Below are 14118 nucleotides of genomic sequence, written 5' to 3' on the forward strand. Positions count from 1 at the left end.
GATTCCATGGGGTACAAGACAGACAACTTTGATGCTCTTATGGGGACAGAGCTACAGATAGTAAGCAAATGAATAAGCAAGGTAGTTCCAAAAAGTGGTATGTGCAGTTAGGACCATCAAGCCTGGTGCTGTGAGACAGAGCACGTGGGCTGGGGCTTGGGGTTACCTCAGCTGCGGGTCAGGAAGGCTTTCTGCAGAGGGCACATCTGAATTGATACCTACTGCGGAGGCCACACCTAGAGCAGGAGGAGCAGACAAAGAGCACAGGCGAGAAGGAGCCCAGGTTTCTGAGCAGCAGCAGGCAGGCCGGGTGCCTAGAACAGGTGGGCAGAAATGGGGGCAACTGCGGGAAATGAGGCTGCAGAGGGAGGCTGGGCCCTGGGGGCGGAGGCAAAGGTTTTGGATTTCATCCCAAGTGCAATGAAAAGTCACTGGGATGGGGTGGGGGAGTTAACAGGGATGGGCTATGATGTTTTCTTCACTGTGACGTTCCAGGGCTGCTGAGTGGAGTCTGCATGCAAGGGGAGCAGGCGTGGGAACAAGGGGCGAGCGTGTGGCTGTCTCAGGACAAGGAGACCAGGCTCAGCCAGGGGGAAGCAGGGACTGGCCTGATTCAGCGTGAGCTGTCGCAGAAGCCATGCAGGTGGCTGATGAGCTGGATGTGAGGGAGGGGTAAGAAAAGGCATCAAGGGTGGCTCCCAGGTCTTCTGCCCCAGACATACACTGCTCTTACCACAGACGCCCCCAAATCAAACGTAACTGCTAAAAACATCGCATCAGATGAGCCACCCATGAAGACTGTCACACACCCCCCCCAATTAGTCTCACAGCCTCCGGGGAGCACCTTTCTCCCCAAGCCCCTGCTCTGTTCCCTGGCCCAGTGGGTGGTGTGTGCAGAGGGGCAGAGATGGGGTACCACCCTCAGGCTGACAGGAGACGAGGCTATCTAAAAGCCAGGTCCGGGCAGGCTGGGAGTGGGCGGAGGGGCTGGCTCGGAGCAGGGCCCCAGCCTGTGCGGCTGGAGAGCGTGCTGGCTGGACCTGTGACAAGCTATAGGAGGAAGCGTGGGGGCTGGGTGGAGATAGCATCTGGAAAGCGTGAGTGTGAGGGGAGGAACATCCAGGCGTGAGTGACCCCAGCTCTGCCCCGTGCTGGCAGGGACCTTGGGTGAGTTATTTCACTTCTCAAGGCTTCCTTCCCTCCTCTGTAGGGTGGCGAGCACAACCCTCCCCCACAGCTGTATGAAGAATCAGTGAAACACGTCAAGAACCGGTGCTCATTCACACCCTCCCCCTTCTGCTTTAAGGAGGGCTGTGAGCGCCAACTTGGGCTTAGACTAGTGACTTTCACGTCCATGCTAATAGGAATTCCACAAGTGCTGCACAGAGCAGCAGGAAAGACAGCGGCGCGTCACAGGGGCTCATAGCCAAGTCTTGCCAGGTAGCAACACGTCCTCTCCTGGCTGCTCGACTCCAGCAAGGTCCTTGGCACACCCTTGTGATGAGACCGCAGCTGGGCTGGGTGGCCCGGTGGAGAGCTAAATAGCCAGCGGGTGTCAGGCTGGCCCCCAGGCTGGGTTCTCACTGGTGTCGGCAGGGCTGCTCCTTGGCCCCACCAGCAACAACTTTTTTGGCAGAGACTAGGATGGAATCTTGAAGGTAGATCCAGCCGGGGTGGGGGGGAGGGGGGCGGGGGGAGGGTCAATTAGGGAGGCAGGGTCCCCTGTACAAAGCCCTCCACTTGCCCCAGAAATAGGCCAAAGTGGACAAGAGAGAGTTAGTAGAACATGGGTGAGTCCTGAGGTCGTTCCCAGAGCCAGCTGCTCAGAGTGGCGAGGGAGCCTGTGTCTGGGTGAGCCGGCTACTCCAGCTCTGCAGACGGTGCAGCAGCTCCTCACAGCCATGCCCAGTCATTGCTGTTTCTGTCCAGAGGTCTTTGATGAAGTGAGGTCTGCTCACAGGGGCGTTGTCAGAAAGAGGTGGGCCTGGAACACGTGTCCCCTGGGGACTTCAGGTCCCTGACAGAGACACTTGGCATTTATGGGCCCAGAGAGCACAGCTAGGCCCAGTGAGAAAAGATTTCAGGGAGACAAATCTCTGTTCAGCATTGGGAGTAGTGAGCTCCCTGTCTCTGGGGGTGTGCAAGCAGAGGTCTGGGGACCATGTATGTTGGGTTGAGGTTTGCACTAAATGGGAAAGGAGGTTGCTTTCAGCTGTGAGTTTCTTTAATTTTATCAACATATGAATCAGGGCTAGATTGTGTAGCTCAAAGCAGGCACAACAAAGCATGAAGGGTAAGCAAAGTCATGCCCATAATGATAGTTATTATCGTTACTACATTATAGATCACAGAACACTCCCATCTATTCTCTAACTGGATCTTCTGCCCAACCCATGAGGCAGATAGGGCAAACTAAAACCCCATTTACCAGATGAGGAAACTGAGGCCCAGAGACAGAATGGGACCAGCCCAAGGTCCCACAGCACATCAGCCTCAGATTACCTCTATGGCCCCAGACCTAGGGACCTTCGCCTCCTGTACCTGGGGGTGCAGTCCCAGCCTAGAGTGTTTCTCCTCCCAGGTTACAGACCCTGCTCCTCCACTCTCTCTCCTTCTCCTGGTAGTCTTGTCACATTCCCTCAAGTGGACTCCTTTACAGCAGACATTAAGCTACACCCAGGAAGTGAACTCAAGGAGAAAGGCCCCTCCCACTCAGTCTCATTCTTCCCCTCACACCTCCACCCACAGGCAGCTGCGACCAGTGGGATCCAAAGCCCACCTTGCCAAGCATCCCTCCTGACCACCTTCCCTTTCCTGGCCAGAGGAGCACACAGAGTATCTGGGCAGGAGAGGTGAGAGTGGCAGGAGGTGGTGTCTCCTCAGGGGAGACTGTGGCCACTGAGGCAGAGCAGAATGCTCTTGTGAGCCGAGTGGCAGCACCTCACTTTACAGGTGAGGGAATGAAGGCTCGGAGAGATTAAGGAACTTGCCCAAATTCAAAATGTTAAATCGAACAGAAAGAGCTTGTAAGTCCTGGAGCTCAGATTTGAACCCAGGATTAGATGATTTCCCAAGCTCCCTGTGCAGAAGTGCAGGCAGCTTGAGGACCACAGGAGGTGGGGCGGGGAGAGGGAGGAGAAGGCAGGGCAAAGACAGGATGTGCAAAAGAAACAGACGACTGACTGGTGGACCCGCGAGGGCCAGGAGGCAGCTCCAGAAGCTGCCCTCATGATCAATGGAAGCTACCAAGTGCCACCTCTGCTGCCATCTGCCCAGCCTCTGCCTGCCCGTGCCTAGTTACAAGGTCCAGCTGTCTGGACTGCCCACCACACCCACCAGCCCCATGTGGTTGAGCCAGCCAGGTGTTCCTGTGCCCACGGGCAGGGAGCATGGTCGGTCTGTCCCCAGAGCATGCAGAGTTTAAACAACAGCCATTCAATTGAATATTTAAGAAGAAAAATACTTTTTTTTTTTAAGAGAGAGAAAGGGAGGAGGAAGATCCCACAGGGGAAGGGGAAGGGAAGGAGGGAAGGAGAAACCTACCCCATCATTGCAGTCAAGGTCACAGGCATGGGTGTGAGGCAGGCACAGGCAAGAAGCCTTTAATCCCCGAGTTCAGGCCAGGAAACTAAACGCTGGACGCCAGTGCGTTACTGCCCTGCATGATCTGTCGGCTTCTATTAGGCTAAAATCTCTGTATAATGGGGAATTATCCTCTGAAAGGCAACGGCCAGCCTCTCCACGGAGGGGGTGCAAGGCACGAATCTCTCATCGTGAGAGCTCTCCCACGGGGGGAAACAGACCCACTCAGAAAGCCACCCCTCACCCTTCCACACCCCTCCTGGAAGTCACAGGCAGCAGCTGTTGGATGCGTGGCCAGCCTCCCCCTCGCTCCCTACTCTTAGGAGCCCGAAAAGACGCCCGCCCTGGTGTCGAGGCCTGACACTGCCTTGGGGACAAAGGGTGAGTCCCTGAGCCTCGCTGAAGCCCATCTGTTAGACGGAGCTGATAACATCCACCCGTGGGCTGTGCCAGAAGGTAAAAACTGGCCAGAACCAAGCCCAGCAGAGTGGGCACCCAGGACAATTTTGCCTGCACTGCCCCGCTGGTGAGGACCTCCTCCTCCTGTCCTCACCCCACACGGCACCACCACCGCCCCAGGAAACCCTCCCATGGGTACCTCCTACAGCAGAACCCCACTTTCCAGGCCCGCCCAGTCTCTGGTGGTTGGGGTGCTTCAGCCTGAGGGGTTCCCTCTGAACAGGACAGCATTCCCTCTCCAAGCCCCTCCCACCCCAGGACTGGGCACGTGGGATTTTGCCCAGGTGTGCAGGCTCCGAGGCAGGGCTGGCAGAAACCTGGAGCAGTCCACTTGGTGCACTGAAGGGTGACACTCAGGGGACGGCTGTCAGCAGCAGGGAAGCGGGGCCAGGAAGCCAGAAATCCCAGGACCCAAGTCTGTGAGGGCAGAGTGTGCCCAGAACACCTGCAGGACTGCCAGGGACAGGGGCCAAATCTGACAGGGTGGAGGTGGGTTCCTGGTGCAGTGCTGAGATTCTGTAGGTGCTCGGGCCAGGGCGGCTCTCAGGGCTCACTGGTGGGCAGGGGAGGGCACGGCCAAAAGGCTCTAGCTGGGTGGGGCACAGGTGGGGACGTTCTGCAGACCCTCAGGGCTCCCGTGCCACTGCTGGCCTGTGGTAAAGCCCTGGGACGGCTCAGGACCAGGGCCCCTCACTGCAAGCACAGCCACTGCTGCTGTGGGGCACAGCTGTGCCAGGAATGCTGCGCTGAGGCAACCCCAGGACAGCGCCCAGCCCAGCGGGACACTGAGAAAGGAAGGCTGCCAGGGCAGGGGGAAGGCGGCTGTGCTGCCCACTCCCACTGGCGGCCCAAAGGTCCAGCCAGAGTCCCCACAGCCTAGTGACTGGGTCGGTCATTCAGCAGTGCTCCCTAGAGCTTTCTGTGAACTAGAGGAGGAAGAGGCCCAAGATTCTGCATCAGGGAGCTCACGCCCAGGGGGATAAACGGGGGGTGGGGCACAGGGAGCTCAAGATGACCACTCAGGGACTGTGTGAGAGGGGAGCCCAGGGTGCTGTGGGAACAGGGTGGGGCATCCAATCCAGGCTTGGGGGCCAGGGACGCCTTCCAGGGGAAGGGGTCTTTGAGAAGGGTCTCAAAGGAAGAGCAATTGGGTTTGAAAGCACTGGGGAGGGGGCAGGCAGAGGGGCCGCCTGTGCCAAGGCCCAGGGGCATGAACAGTGGGCTGCACAGGAGGGCCTGTGTGCTCCACTGAGGGGTCTGGGAGCCTGAAGGCTTTAGAGGACAGTGACATGGTCCCATCTGTGCTTCAGATAAAACATCTGGCTGCCACCAGTGGAGAACAGGTTACATTAGAAGACCACAGGTGGGGGAGCCAGGTGAGGACGGAGGCAGCGGCCAGGGGAGAGCTGATGAGGCCTGAGGTGGGCACATGGATGGGGAGGAGGGGCAGATGGGGAGGCATGTAGGAGGCAGAGCCTGCAGTGAGGACAGAGGCTGCAACACCGCAGCAGCAATACCCGCCGAGCACCAGGCATGCTCATGCCCACACCACACTGCCAATGCTGGCAAAGCCCTTTAAACCCACCAGTTACTGTGGCCTGCACAGGTGAGGCGGGGAGGCCAGGAAGCAGTTCATTAGTTCATTAATTCAACAGAACTCGCTGAGTGCCCACCCTGTTCCAGGCATTGTCTGGCCCACTCAACAGGAGGGGAATTGAGGCCCAGACGTGCTGCCCAAGAGGTTCCACAGCCACATGGGCTGCACCGCGTGGCAGCCCAGGGCTGCTGTCAGTCTGTTAGTGAAAGGTGGCACAGGCTTCTGCTATGGCCTAGAAAACTGCAGGAGTGACCGTGAATGGCCACTAGCTTGGGGGACCCAGAGATCCTCCAGAGTTGGGGAACAGGTGTCAGGTGTGTGCAGAAGTCAGACAGGAACTGTAGACAGGGACTGCCTAGCAATGGGGCTGGGTCAAGGTGGGGGCAGGGGAAGGGAGTGGAAGCCTCTCTTCCCCCCAGACAGGGGTAGGAAGCCAGAGACAGTGTGACGTGGAAGGAGGCAAGTTCACAGTAAAGGGCGTGGATCTCCCCCGTGGGCCCGAGGGGCACAGGTGGGGAATGGCAGGAGAGGGAGGAAAGGGAGAAGCACACAGCAGGGCCAGGGGTGAGAGAGGTCGGGGTGGGCACAGCAGGAGGACCCTGAGCTGGACTGGGGCCCCTGAGGTGGATGCAAGGAGAGGGGGTGCAGGGCTGAGCTAGGAGAGGGTCAGAGAGCAGGGAGCCTCAGCAGGAAAGAGCAGGCCCCATGCCAAGCAGGTGCCCCAGGCAGCGGTCTCAGGCTGCCCTCCGAGCTCCCACTGCCACTGACGGCAGCCGCCCAGCCCGCTCCCTTCCACTGGCTCCCCGTCTGTAACGCAGGCCTCAGGGGCAGCCCCCACCTCTCAGGTGGTCAGGCCAGGAAAGCGCTGCCCCGGGCCCGGCACACAGCACGTGTACACGGATGACTGTCCCCTGCCCTCCCTGGTGGCCTCTTAGAGTCCAGTCTTCACAGCACCCCCAGTGCCCCCCCACACACACACTTTTGTTCTATTAACTTTTGCTGACCTTAGTTTCACTGCTAACCAGCTGGCAGTGATGTGAGGTCAGAATTCTGCCCACTGGACCTGGTAGGGAAAGGGCTGCAAGGAAGAAGGGCATGGCAGACGCCCCAGGGAGCAGGTGTGAGGATGCAGCGAAGACCAAGGTCACCAGGCCCTGCTCTCACCACACACATCACACTGCTCGATAATTCAGCAGGCCAGCAGGGCTGGTATGGGGACACCACATGGAGGGTCCCTGGACAAACGGGCATCCTGAGCCTAGGCCTCCTCACAGCACCCACAGTCACGTGAGCTGCTCCTCCAACCTAAACCCACCCTCCCTAGAATCCACCCTACTGTGTGCCAGACCCTGACCACACTACAGCACAGGAGAGACACTAAAGTAATAAAAAAGGAGGAAGAGCCTGGAAGACTTCACAGAAGTGGTGGCTTTTCAACTGCTCTGGGCCTCACCTTGCTCTTCTGTGAAATGGGACCACACTCCTCCTCCTCCTCCTCCTCCTCCTCCTCCTCCTCTTCCTCCTCCCCTCTTTATGACTACTAATGTGAATCATAATATATAAGCATCGGGGTACTTGCTCTGCGGTAAGCTCTGTGAGAGCGCTTCGTGCCAAGACAGACTGAGATGGAGCTGAGCCCAGCCTGCACCTCCTAGACTCCCTTCTGCTGGACTGGTTAGTGGAGAGCTGACGGGGTCTGGGCGTTGGGCCAGCTGTAGGCAGGGTGGTGGGCAAGGTGGGTGTCAGTAGTGGCCAAAGTCTGCAAGTTGCCCAGTGTTTCAGCATCACTCCAAGTGGCCACTCCTGAGCATGGGTGATTGGGGTGGGGGCGGAGGAGGGAAACTTCCAGAGCCAGGTCAGAGGCACAAGGGCAGAGGTGATGAAATGCCTGTGCTGGCAGCTCAGTTTAGGCCCCCAGCGTTTAAGACACTGGTGCTGAGTGTGGCCTGTACCTCCCGCTTGCTCCTCCCTGTCTTCCAAGGGCCAAGCCACCCAGTGCCAGGCTTCAGGAGTTCTCAGGGGCGGAAGAAGAGGGCCGAGAGGAAGAAGAGCAGCAGTGGTCGTTGCCATGTATGTCGCCTGCACTGACACTGCACCACACGGCAGGCGACGAGGAAACCAGCTTGAGGGCACTGTGTTCCTCGCCCAAGGTCACAGATGGACATGGCTGAGCTGGGATTCACACCTAGAACTGGCTAATGGACACGGAGATGCCAAAGGCTGACAGGGCTCCTGGGCTGAAGTCAGAGGGCGTTTCAGGCATAATCGTCAGGCCTGGGAAGGTTTTTGGGGGTGGCCTCTTCCAGGGCCTGGGGGGGACGTGGGGGTTGTTAGGCAGCTTGAGAAGATGAGATAAGAGTCAGGGAAGAGTGAGGAAGGTCTCTCCTTTGGTTTCCAGTAGCCCTGTGCCCAAGCCCACCCCTGCCTGAAAGCACCCCAACTCCCTAGTGAGATGGGGCACCTGGGAGGCCTGACGCTGCCAACAGGGCTGAGAAGGACCTCTGTGTGGGGCCAGGGCTGAGGCTGCGGTTAAAGAGGGGTGAGCGCTCAGCCCAGAGCCAGGACGCGGCCACCCGTGCGCTGAGACGAGTGCGGGGGGAGGCGGGGGCCAGGAGGGCCCAAAGAACAGGGGTCACAGTGTCTGGACTCCAATATCATTTCCTTTGAGTCTTCAAAGGTGTTTAGTTCCACAAGGCCCTGAGCCTGGGAGAGGGGCCATCTAGGATACTGATGACGGGGGGCAGGGCCCTGGGATCGGACCCCTCCTCTAACACACTGGTTTTTGACACAGGTGTTTTCCCCTTGCTAATCTCCAGTCGCCCCATTTGCAACGTGAGCAGTCCAGGCCTAAGGGCTGGGGAACACCTAAAGGGGGTGGAGACGCCCCAGACAAGCACCCCTTCCAGTGTGTGTGTCGACAGCACACAGGCTGGGTGCCCAGCGTAACCCTCCACGGCTTCCCTTTATCCTCTCACCAGGCCATAATGCAGGTATCATGTTCTGTCTTCCGGGCGCACAAACTTGAGGCTCAGAGGAGAGAAGGGGCACTCCAAGGAAGGGAGGGACGGAAGAGGGGGGAGGGAGGGAGGGGGAGGGGGGAAGGAGGGATGGAGGGCAGGGGGAGGGGGGATGGAGGGAGGACATGGGGAGGGAGGGAGGGGGGAGGGAGGGAGGGGGGAGGGAGGACGCCAACAGCCTTATGCTGCTGTTTTGTGCAGCACCCTGGTCAGCTCCTGGCTGCTGCCCTCCTGACCACCACTCAGTCACCTGCTCCCCCCACACACACACCCTTAGCTATGCCTGCTTTTCCCACTGCCCTCTTCCTATCTAAACTTTACCAGCTTCTGCGACTGCTCCAGCTGCACACATCTGTCCTGGGCTCTGGGCATGGCTATGATCTGTGCAAATAGCACTGAGACCTAATGGAACACTTGCCCCCTTTTACTTCTGACTTAAACCTCATTCTCTTGGCAGCTCCTTGAGGGCAGGGGACTGTCTCGCACGCTCCTTCCTATGCCACAGTCTGGGCACACAGGGGACGGGTGGAAATACTAGCTTTGGATCAGGCAGATGTGGGTGGAATTGAGCGGGAAAACTGTAGGACCAGTGTCACCTGCACTGACTGTGCCACACGCAGCGGATGCCCAGCAGGGAAATGAGAAGGCCCTGTCATGTCAGAGTGCCAACGAGCCCGACAAGGGGCTGCTGCCTCTGCTCTGTCGGCACAGCCTCCGGCGGTGCCCTCCTGCTGACCCGCACTCAGTACCCTCCCTCCCGGGACTTCACTCAAATTCTGCACCAAACAACTAACAAATGAGCCGATTATCACTGAGAAACATGTGAGGCTAGTAGAGGGGTCAGGAAGGCCCAAGAAAACAGCTTGGAGTCCCACTATTAGAATGTGATTCCTCTGTGTGCTCATGAGCGTTCCGTTTCCACCATGGTTTTGAGCCTAGGAGCAGGAAGACCCAGGAATACTGCCATTCCAGTCCTGGGTTCCGGTCCCTGTTCTCCACTAACACACTGTTTCTTGGCACAAGTGTCTGTCCTCTGGCCCTCAGTCGCCCCATCTGCAGCACGAGGTATCCAGGGAGGCAGCGTGCCCTCTCCACACCACTTCCTGGAAGCAAAGGAGGAAAATGTCTACAGAGGTGATGGCAGGGGTGCTGGAAAGGACCCTCCAAAGCTCCCAAATACAGAACCATGATGACCAAATGCCTCCAGGGGGCTGCCAATTCCTTCACCCTCTAACCAAGAGCAAATACACCCCGAGGGACGCATGGGGTCCTGCAGACAGACTTCGCTATTCCAGGCCGTTGTGAGGGCAGGGCCTCCCCGCAGACCATGGAGGAGCGTCTCCCAGCCCATCCTCAGGCCCCCAGAGAGCTGGCCTACCCAGAGAGCTTCAGCCTGCGGAAAGCTGAACTTACGGCCCCCAATCTCCATGGGAAGGGGACTAAAATTACACTGGGGGACCTGGGCAGGACGAGCTCTGCTGAGGGAGCCCAGAAGAGGTAAAAGGAAGACAGCTGGCTCCTGGCTCCGCCTGACCTACCTGGCTGACTGCAGAAAGACACCCACTTTGAATTCAGTTTCCCTTCTATAAAATGGGGGACATACACGCAATACACTGCCTGGTACGAGGCAAGTTTTGGAGGAACTGTGGACATTATGACCAGATTCCTGGCCAGGGCTGTGGCTTTTTACATTAAGCCCAGAGGGAGTGAAGTCAGCCTTGAGCGCTTGACCAACAGGCTGCATGGGGAAGGTGAAAACTGAAAGCTAAGGGGCAGTGAGGAGGTCAGGCCCCAAATCTGCCTCAGACAACCAGGCTGAGCCCCGACCCTGCCACACACTGAGCCCCGACCCTGCTCACACACTGAGACCCGACCCTGCTCACACACTGAGCCCTGACCCTGGTCACACTGAGCCCCGACCCTCCTCACACACTGAGCCCCGACCCTGCTCACACACTGAGACCCGACCCTGCTCACACACTGAGCCCTGACCCTGGTCACACTGAGCCCCGACCCTCCTCACACACTGAGCCCCGACCCTGCTCACACACTGAGACCCGACCCTGCTCACACACTGAGCCCTGACCCTGCTCACACTGAGCCCTGAGCCAGTCACCAACCACTGCAGCTGGTCCCCATCAGGGTCGCTCTGAGGAGGGCTGCTGGCTCCCATCTTTTTATAGAATAGCTGCTGCGTTAATCTTCTATCATATGAATTGGCTCTTCCCTAGGGGGAGGCTGTGGGAGCCTGTGGGCTCTGAGTGTGCCCTAAGCCCCTTGCCCCACATGTTCACACCCTTCCCACGACTTTCCCCTATGCCACTGGCTGCTAAGCACACACACACACACACACACACACACACACACACACACACACACACCAGCCCCACTTCCATTACCCTGGCCTCGTTTTCTAGGCCCCCTGACAAGTTTTGTCTCCTGCCCACGACTCTGCAACCCAAGCTCTTGGTATGTCTGGCCCCCATCCCCCGCCCCACCCCACCCCCAGCCTCCCAAGGTAGAGATTCCGGAACGCCTGAAGTGAGGGCCTCAGGCCTCACTCATTCACTGAGCTCACTGTCTAGATGCGGGCACTGAAGTCACTGGGGTGAATGGCAGCCGCTGGGCTCCCCTCCTGGTCCAGCGCTTTCTCTACCCAGCCCTCTGGCTTGCAGGGGCTTTCCGTCTTCTCAGTGCCCTACCCAGCCAGCAGAGGATGGGTCCCTGTAGATGTGGGTCTCACAAGCCCCAACCCCTGTCCCATGCCCAGGAAGGGAGCAGGAGGTGGCAGAGACTCAGGAAGTCACTCTGTCATGGGTTCCTCTGCCCTCAGAAAGCCCCAACTCGGGGGTAGTTTTAGACTTTTCTGGCTGAACAACTGAAGAACGTTTCTAGATCCTCCCTGGCATACTGGGGTCACAGGGCTGAGCTGTCCCCACCATCTGTGGGGCAGCGGAGGCCTGCTCACCAAGCGCAATAGAGCGTGATAGCAGGGGAGAGTCTGCAACTGAACCCAGATGTGGCCCCAGATGAAGACGCACGGTAACAGTGAAGCACTGCTCTTCTCACACACAAGACCAGGTGTGGGTGTCACCTCTGGAGGTGACAGCTCCATGTACCACCAGTGTGGTCTGTCAGATTCCTCATCAGCAAAATGGGGAAGATACTGTCAGTCATCTGACTGTGACCACTGGCACCCTGACATCCTTGCCGTCTCCCCCAGGTGCCCCATGAACTCCTCAAGGGTCCACGTCTTCCCCAAGCCCACTCCTCTCCTCCAGTGCCCCTGCTTCTGTGGATGTCTCCACCACTGGCCCAGCTGTGCAGACCGGAAACCTGGGAGCCCTGTGACTCCTCCCCATCCAACTCAGCACTGCACCCCCAGAACCTGGAATACAGTAGGTGCTCAACAAACAGGAATCCTCCCTGAGAGTCATCACTCAGGAGAGTCCGCCCCTGCTGCTTCCCTAGCCAGTCCCAGGAGCCATATCCGCAGTCTCAGAAGAGGCCTTGCCAGGCGCAGACACCCAGATACGCATGGCTCTGCCTCCCTGCCAGAGCCCAGGGCTGTGGCTATGCCAGGATGCCATGCAACTCCCCTGCAGGGGACAGCACTACTAGGCGCTGAGCAGGGAAGGACCTGTGGCTGCCAAGACCATGCTGGGGGCTGGGCGCTGTCCCAGCAAACCCTGTCAGCAGGCCGGGGACACGGGGGAGGAATAACACGTGCCCATACCTCCTGATGCTCCAGGAGAGAGAGGGAAAATCCCAGTTCACCACCCGCTTCTGCCCGTCCTGGTGCTGGGCTCTGGCAGGTCAGCCCTTTGTGGGGCCCGACTCAGGGTAACTTGACCTCAGGGTGGGTGAGTGGCTGGGAAGGGCTGTCTCACACGCAGGGTTCATGGGCTGGAATCTTGGAATTGAACCACTGTGACATCTCCTAGAAGTGCTGGCAGAGCCAGGAGCCAAATGGCATCCATCTCCTGACATTTTTGGGGTCCTCAGCACCTCTCAGCCTGTTTCCTCGCACCTTCTCCTACACAGGGCCCTCCCACACAGACGCCCAGAGTCTTGTCTTCCTGCCAGCAGGCCACGGGCATCCAGTCACATTATGTCTTCGCCAAAGCTGTCTCCTCTGTTCCTCAATATCTCCATCCAGATTTCACGCCGACTAGTCCCACTTCTTACGTGAAGCAATCCTGGACTTCCCAGCTCTACAGAAGCAGGACCCTGTTCCCATCCCATTTCCCCAGATAGAGGTGAGTGCCCCTGAGAGGCTTTTAGCCAGACACAAAGGAAACATCCCAAAAGGTCGGAGAGGAACCTTGATTCCGGGAAGCTGGGCTGGGGTCCCTCCTCAGGAGGCTGCTGGGAAGAAGGGTAGAACAGTGGCTGAGGGCAGGGTCTGGACCTATTGACCTCAGGGTTCCACCCAGCTGTGATTTTCTAGGACCAGTGGGCAAGCTCCACCAACATCCAGGAGGACAGGCTTGGGAAGAGGCTGGGCAGCCTGAGAATGACAGGGGAGGCTCTGGCCATCAGACAGCAGGCCCAAGCCCGAGGCTGCCACCCCTACCCCTTGAGCCCACTGTCCTTCTCTCTGTGGAGGCTCTGACCTCCTGGGGACACCAATAGAGGTGAGGGTGCCCAAATCCCAGAAGAAAGGGGCCAGAGAGAAGCTCGGCTCTGCCAGCCAGACCAGCAGAGAACCCTGTCCTGAGATTCTGACAGTACTGGGCACCAGCTCATGCAGAACCTCTGTCTTAGCAAGATAATTACAGCTCCTCCAGTGTAATGAGACGGTTTTTAAAGGCCATTCAAAAGAAATTTCCTATAATGAGGTGCAGGGGTTTATAGTGTTCTGCACCAAGGCAGCTGGTAATTGGTGGGGCCCAGGATGAGCCCCAGAGTGGCACAATGGGAGTCCCACGTCTAAAGGCAAGAAGAGCAAGAGAAGGGACGCCAAACTCCGGGAGTACGGCAGACATCCTGCAGGAGAGTTTCTGCAACACCAGCAGACATCCCTGAACTGCGATGAGGACATGGAGGCTGACAGAGCTGGGGCTGGGCGGGCGACCCATGGGCCAGCTCACAGGGAGAAGGAGAATGAAGGCACTGCGTTGAACTGTGTCCCCAAAATTCATGTCCACCTGGAACCTCAGTGTGACTTTATTTGGAAACAGGGTGATTAGTAATTGCAGATGGAACTAGTCACAATTAGGTCATACTGGCTTTGATCCAAGGACTGGTGTCTATATAAGAAGAGGGAAATTTGGCCACAGACACACAAACATGGAGGGATACCCCGTGAAGATGGGGGTAGAAACGGGAGCGATGCATCTACACGGCAAGGAATGCCCAGGAGCCACCAGAACCACCGGGAGCTGGAAGAGGCAAGAAAGTTCCTGCCCCAGAACTTCAGAGACTGCAGCCCTGCCAACACCAAGATTTCAGACTGCTCGC

General features: G+C 58.2%; 1 protein-coding gene across 7 annotated transcripts in view; it reads right to left on the bottom strand.

Moving 5' to 3' along the window:
* The window catches only part of LINGO1 (leucine rich repeat and Ig domain containing 1), a 194113-nt gene that overhangs the window by 75897 nt on the left and 104098 nt on the right, over positions 1-14118 (bottom strand). Inside the window, exon 1 of one of the 7 annotated variants that reach the window (XM_019750983.3) lies at positions 3544-3698. The exons of the other annotated variants lie outside the window; for them this stretch is intronic. The gene's annotated coding sequence lies outside the window, so the exon portion shown is untranslated. Of the gene's footprint in view, positions 1-3543; positions 3699-14118 lie in introns of those variants that run through there. 7 annotated transcript variants of the gene reach the window in all.

This window comes from Rhinolophus sinicus, chromosome 3 (genome assembly GCF_057876585.1).
Source record: "Rhinolophus sinicus isolate RSI-liver-muscle chromosome 3, RSI-T2T, whole genome shotgun sequence".
Lineage (NCBI taxonomy): Eukaryota > Metazoa > Chordata > Mammalia > Chiroptera > Rhinolophidae > Rhinolophus > Rhinolophus sinicus.